This window comes from Ischnura elegans, chromosome 8 (genome assembly GCF_921293095.1).
Source record: "Ischnura elegans chromosome 8, ioIscEleg1.1, whole genome shotgun sequence".
Classification (NCBI taxonomy): Eukaryota; Metazoa; Arthropoda; class Insecta; order Odonata; family Coenagrionidae; genus Ischnura; species Ischnura elegans.
This window is the reverse complement of record NC_060253.1, coordinates 72,168,815-72,175,759: the sequence shown is the minus strand read 5'-3', so window position 1 is coordinate 72,175,759 and position 6,945 is coordinate 72,168,815.

Here is a 6,945-nt window from a genome sequence, read left to right as displayed (position 1 = left end):
TTTGGTTTTCTCGTTATCCTCCAATTCAGAGGAAGTGATTATTGAAATATTTTAAATATTTGATTGTCCTTTTGTTTTATTTTCTGATTCCTGGGTTTTTGTGATGTTTTGACAATCAAAAGACTTGCTTAATAGCACGACCAATTAGGATATCTTGTGGCTATGTCGTCAAGTTATGAACAAAAACTGACAAAACAGGATATCATACACAATATTTTTTGGTGTTTGCTCTTTTGTATAGCAACTTATTTTTTTCGATTCCTTGTTTATGATGGGTTTTATAGTGTGTTTATTTCCAATTGTGGTTGATTCTCAATGCTTATCTTACAGAACTAAAAGTTTCTTTTCCTGATCAACCGCAGAGATAAACCTATGCCTTTCTCTTCCCGGTGTCACAGTCGAATCAAATTTGTCTTCTCAGGGGGCATAACGAAAAAAAAACTAAATCAACTAAGGCAGCAATTACAGATTCATATTTAGTGATTAAAGGAAGAAGAGGATTAATTCAAATCACGCTGATAGTTAGGTGTCGTTGCTCTCCCACACGTAAATTTAAAATATATAGATCTGCAATGCAATGTCCTCTTAACAATTTAAATATAATGCTTTGAGTATATTGGTTTCGTAACGCTCAGATAAACTCTGCTTTGAAATTCCTTTTTTTTGTTGTTGCATTCATTTATGGGTACGATTAGAATATAGAAATTAATGATAAAATAATGGCAATGTTTTTTTGAAAACATGTTTCAGCCAACACCAAGGATGACTACCTGGTGGATGGTGGTCCTGGCCGTTTGCGCGGTGACCAGCGCAAAACAGGAGGAGACGGAATATGTAGGGAAGGGCTGACGTTGGAAACCAAACCCTTTTGACAGCCGATTTCAAATCCATTGTCCAGGATATCCTCATAACGGAGGGTAGTAGATTAGAAACGGCCATAAATAAACTGTTAATTAAACTTTGGAAATTTGAGGATTCGTTGAAAAGACAAAGGAGAGGCCTTATTAACGTTGGCGGCGAGATTATGAACTTTTTATTCGGGACCGCGACAGAGGCAGATTTCGCAAAATTAATAAAGGAAGATGGCACTCTCCATTCCGCCATCAATAAAAACATCCACGTAATTCAACTACAGGCGTCACTAATAAATTCCACGTACACCATGGCCAAGAAAAATAAAGCAATCGTCGAGAAAATCGCGAGGGTAACAGAACGACTCGCAAAGGAAGTTAATCTTATTAACATTGATTTGGGCGAAGATTTGCGAGTTATGGCTCACCGCCTGGCGAGTACGTTCGCGATTTCCTCTTGCTTCCGTCAATTAGAAGCAGTACTGGCTGAAATCAGGGAAGACCTCATCCTCCTTGAACACGCCTGGGAGAGCACAATTCATAATCAGCTTAGCCCTTATTTTATTAACCCCGCTGACCTATTAAGCTCTTTAACCCTTTCACTGCTGTTCAATCTCCGAAAACCTTCTCCTCACATGCGGCGAAAATGTTAAAAAGCGTTTCCTGGGCCCATGGAGCAGGTACTTCCAGGATGGGTGTGGTACACCCTCCGAAGGGTCGCTAATCCCTGACCCTATCCTCGACGAACTCACCCACGCAGGACCGTCTCATCGGCCCTACCAGCGGGGGCCCTACCTCCGGAAAATGACCGCTCTGACTGCAATTTGAAAATCAATCAATCAATCCGATCATCACAATATGATTGTTTTCATCGCACTCCTGCCAATCAAGCAATCAAGTACGTCTTTGAACCGTGTCTCTGCGATAAAAAATAACGATTTTGTTAACCTTGGAACAAAACGTGGCTGCGGACCACCGGAAAAGAGCCATTATATCAAAGTTAACAAAATCATTATTTTTCATCGCAGAAACACGTTTCAAAGACGTACTTGATTGCTTGATTGGCTGGAGTGCGATGAAAACAATCATATTGTGATGATCGGATTGATTGCTTTATTTTCAAATTGCAGTCAGAGCGGTCACTTTTCCGGAGGTAGGGCCCCCGCTGGTAGGGCCGATGAGACGGTCCTGCGTGGGTGAGTTCGTCGAGGAAAGGGTCGCGGATTAGTGGGTCCCTTCGAAGTGCTTCGGCGAAAGTGCTGACTGCATGGCGAGGAGGAAGAAAAAGTACGTCCACCGCAGTCTGCCGTGCGGACGTACTAGGTACGTCCACAGCAGTGAAAGGGTTAAAACAAATCCAGCCACACCTTGCGACGGGAACGAAATTCCCCTTCCCCCTCACTCCTTCAGAGATTTACAAATATTACGCGTTGGCACGCGTATCTTACGCCATCGTAGAAGGGAAAATCAGAATTATGGCGGAGATCCCGATGCAATCGGGTAACCAATTATTTCGGCTTTTCAAAGTAGTGCCACTCCCCGTCAGATTGCCAAACTTAAACGCATCAATTGAAATAGTCCCGGAGGCGCCTTATCTAGCCGTTTCAGAAAATAGGTTAAGACACATGCTGCTGTATGATGGAGACCTGTATGCATGTACTTATGGCCCCTTGACCATATGCCCCCCTAGGCAACAAGTGACAGAGTATCCATACTCATCTTGCCTGTATGGAATTTACACGGGAGAGGACAAACCCCTTGACTGTGACACCCGGATTATCACCCACACCAGTCCCCGCTTCTTCCGAAGCAAAGGCACCAACCGCTGGGTCTTCAGCGTGCCGCACCGCAGCCGCCTCCTGCAGCGATGCCCCGCGGGAAAGGAGTCGCTCAACGTGACCGGGACGGGCGTCGTAGAACTAAACGAAGGTTGCTCGGCCTACAGCGAGGGGCAGGTGCTAACGGCTTATCAGCACCGCAGCCAACGTTTCTCGCCAAAAGCAGAGGAGGTCGCTATGCCGGACATCCACCGGATTTTGCCGGCAAGACTTCGCGACCACATCAACACCCCCACCATCGAACGTCAGCAACGGCTCGCATACATCATCGCGGCAGCGGCAGCAGCGCACGGCGGAGGAGCTGACATCCCGACGGCGCAGGTGGAGAGGATGCTGTCGGAGGCTGAGGACCTGGAGGAGACAACGGGGATAGGCGGCACCGCGTCATTTCTCCCTTACATTGGAGGGGCACTGCTACTACTCGTCATCCTACTCATCGTAGGCGGCCTGATCATCCGCCGATGGAGGAGGAGGGCGACGAAGCCGGCACCAGTGCCAGCGGCGCGAGAAGAAATGGAATGGCTGCAACTCCATTCGGCGCCTACCTCAAGGCTCATCCCAGCGGCGACTGAGGAGACGGTGTGGCGACACACGCGCGCACCGCCCACCGCCCCCCCCCCGGCCCCAGCGGAAGAAGAAGAGACGAAAACGCCCCAGGATCCAGAGAGCCCCCTTCTTCAACGGGGAAGAATACCCCGACCCCTATAGACTAATCTCATTTTTTTTAATTTTTTTTCTGTTTTCTCGTCGTTCGTTTTTTATTTTTTTGGTGTGATCAGTGTCACAAACTTTTCACGGGATATGGACTAATGTGTGGTTGTGTATATAAACATTCGTTTTTCTACTTTCCAAATTGACTAATGTGTTTGGTACTCATTCCTCTTTTTTTTCTCATCTCCATGTATAGTCTATTAAGTAATAATATGCCAGTCCCCCAAGCAACCAATCAAGGGTGGAGGTCAGCAGAGCGATGGGGGGAGTTCTGGGTGGAGATAGATGGAATCCCCTGGGCTGCTGACCCCTACCAGTGGAGGGAGGACCTAGGATACGCGGCCCGCCCATTGGAGAGCCGGGAGTGGGGCAACGGTGACGGCCCCACCTTCTGGTTGCGGTACGGGACGCGGGAGGAGACGGAGGCGGTCCTCCTATTTTGCAGAATGCCGGTGGCGGGGGCACCAGGAATGACAGTGAGGCTGTGCCATCCCCTTCAAGTGCGGGGATTATGAACACTATGGTGGGGGGGGGGGAGTGATAAAACGAACATTTTTTTTTTTTTAAGTATAAATCATGTATTAAATATAGATAACTTCACGGACAGCTATGTGTGATTTTCTTTCTTGGCATTATTACTTCTTCTTTTGCTGTCCTTTTTACGGGAACCGATTGGTTCCCGCCTTTCTATTTGTGTGTATTTTTCTTTCTTCTTTCTCTGTGGTTGTACTGTCTAAAAAGAGGAATGAGTGGTAATAAAGTGAAGAAAGAGGAAATCTACCTAAGAACTAAAACGGCATTTACAGGCACATAAAAATGCGAGTAGCCTCGTCGGAGGCTGCTCGATTTCGCGAAAGGAGGGAGTATTGTAATGGCCCGAAATTCGGGGGCCATTTGCAAATTATTTCGCGGAGGACAGGGCTGTTTGCGAGGCAGAGGACGATGCACAAACAGCCCTGTTTTTCATAAAATAGGAGATCCGGGAGGAGGAGAAGGAAAGGCAATGACCGAAAGACTGGCAAATAAGAATAAACACCATTAATGGAACGCTCACGGGTTCTAACTTTTCGAAGGGGGGTTTAGTTTAAAAGATATGCTTTCGCGGAATACCTGGGCTTTTTGAACGTCTCTACGTCATTCGAGAGACACTATATAAAGGTAAACCGGGAGATACTTGAGGTCTTCTACTTCGAGTCTACGACTACTTCGGGGTGCAGTTTTGATCGCGACAGGCGTGATTGTGCACGCCTTGATTATTGTAAACTCTTGTCTCGCGCCTGCTTGGCTCATCGATACCCGCTTCCCGGGCTCTTTTGCTTTCGTTTTCATTCTCTTCATACCTTGCTTTTAGGCCCTCTCTTGTGGGCCATTTTCGCCATCAGCTTCCGTTACTTGCGAAATTTAGACTTCATAATCCCTTCCCCCTCCGGGAACTTGGGAAATTCCTCGCGCCCTATCCATCGCTAGACCAGTATTGGCCAGTCTATCGCTCGTCGCCACAGCGTGCTGCCGCCTTCTCCTGCCTCCAGCCTCCCAGGGTGATTCGTGCCGTTGCCGGAACTAAAGGTAGAGTTCCTTTTTCTTTTATTAAAATGCAATCCATGTACTATCATTGATACCCGACGCCAAGGGCAAGAGCCCACGTTAAAATAGTTCGGATTCGAGTCCCGGCTTATCCGGGGCCGGGTCGCGACAAATGTGTTTGGTACTCATTCCTCTTTTTTTTTCTCATCTCCATTTATAGTCTATTAATATGCCAGTCCCCCAAGCAACAAAAAAGGGTGGAGCTCAGCAGAGCGATGGGGGGAGTTCTGGGTAGAGGTAGACGGAATCCCCTGGGCGGCTGACCCTTACCAGTGGAGGGAGGACCTAGTATACGCGGCCCGCCCATTGGAGAGCCGGGAGTGGGGCAACGGCGACGGCCCCACCTTCTGGTTGCGGTACGGGACGCGGGAGGAAACGGAGGCGGTCCTCCTATTTTGCAGAATGCCGGTGGCGGGGGCACCAGGAATGTCAGCGAGGCTGTGCCATCCCCTTCAAGTGCGGGGATTATGAACATTGTGGTGGGGGGGAGTGATTAAAAAAAAAAAAAACGAACATTTTTTCTAATTATAAATCATGTATTAAATATATATAACTTCAAGGACAGCTATGTGTAATTTTCTTTCTTGGCATTATTACTTCTTCTTTTGCTGTCCTTTTTACAGGAACCGATTGGTTCTCGCCTTTCTATTTGTGTGTATTTTTCTTTCTTCTTTCTCTGTGTTTGTACTGTCTAAAAAGAGGAATGAGTGTTAATAAAGTGGAAAAAGAGGAAACCTACCTAAGAACTAAAACGGCATTTACAGGCACATAAAAATGCGAGTAGCCTCGTCGGAGGCTGCTCGATTTCGCGAAAGGAGGGAGTATTGTAATGGCCCGAAATTCGGGGGCCATTTACAAATTATTTCGCGAAGGACAGGGCTGTTTGCGAGGCAGAGGACGATGCACAAACAGCCCTGTTTTTCATAAAATAGGAGATCCGGGAGGAGGAGAAGGAAAGGCAATGACCGAAAGACTGGCAAATAGGAATAAACACCATTAATGGAACGCTCACGGGTTCTAACTTTTCGAAGGGGGGGTTTAGTTTAAAAGATATGCTTTCGCGGAATACCTGGGCTTTTTGAACGTCTCTACGTCATTCGAGAGACACTATATAAAGGTAAACCGGGAGATACTTGAGGTCTTCTACTTCGAGTCTTCGACTACTTCGGGGTGAAGTTTTGATCGCGACAGGCGTGATTGTGCACGCCTTGATTATTGTAAACTCTTGTCTCGCGCCTGTTTGGCTCGTCGATACCCGCTTCCCGGGCTCTTTTGCTTTCGTTTTCACTCTCTTCATACCTTGCTTTTAGGCCCTCTCTGGTGGGCCATTTTCGCCATCAGCTTCCGTTACTTGCGAAATTTAGACTTCATAATCCCTTCCCCCTCCGGGAACTTGGGAAATTCCTCACGCCCTATCCATCGCTAGGCCAGTATTTGCCAGTCTATCGCCTGTCGCCACAGCGTGCTGCCGCCTTCTCCTGCCTCCAGCCTCCCAGGGTGATTCGTGCCGTTGCCGGAAAAAAAGGTAGAGTTCCTTTTTCTTTTATTAAAATGCAATCCATGTACTATCATTGATACCCGACGCCAAGGGCAAGAGCCCACGTTAAAATAGTTCGGATTCGAGTCCCGGCTTATCCGGGGTCGGGTCGCGACACAGGTAGAGAGGATGCTGTCGGAGGCTGAGGACCTGGAGGAGACGACGGGGTAGGCGGCACCGCGTCATCCCTCCCTTACATAGGAGGGATCATGCTGCTAATCGTCGTCCTGCTCGGCGTAGGCGGCCTGATCATCCGCCGATGGAGGAGGAGGGCGACGACGCCGACACCAGTGCCAGCGGCCCCGGAAGAGACAATGGCTGCAACTACACTCGTCACCTACCCCAAGGCCATTCCCAGCGGCTACCCACGGGACGGTGTGGCGGCACACGCGCGCACCGCCCACTGCCCCAGCCCCTGATGAAA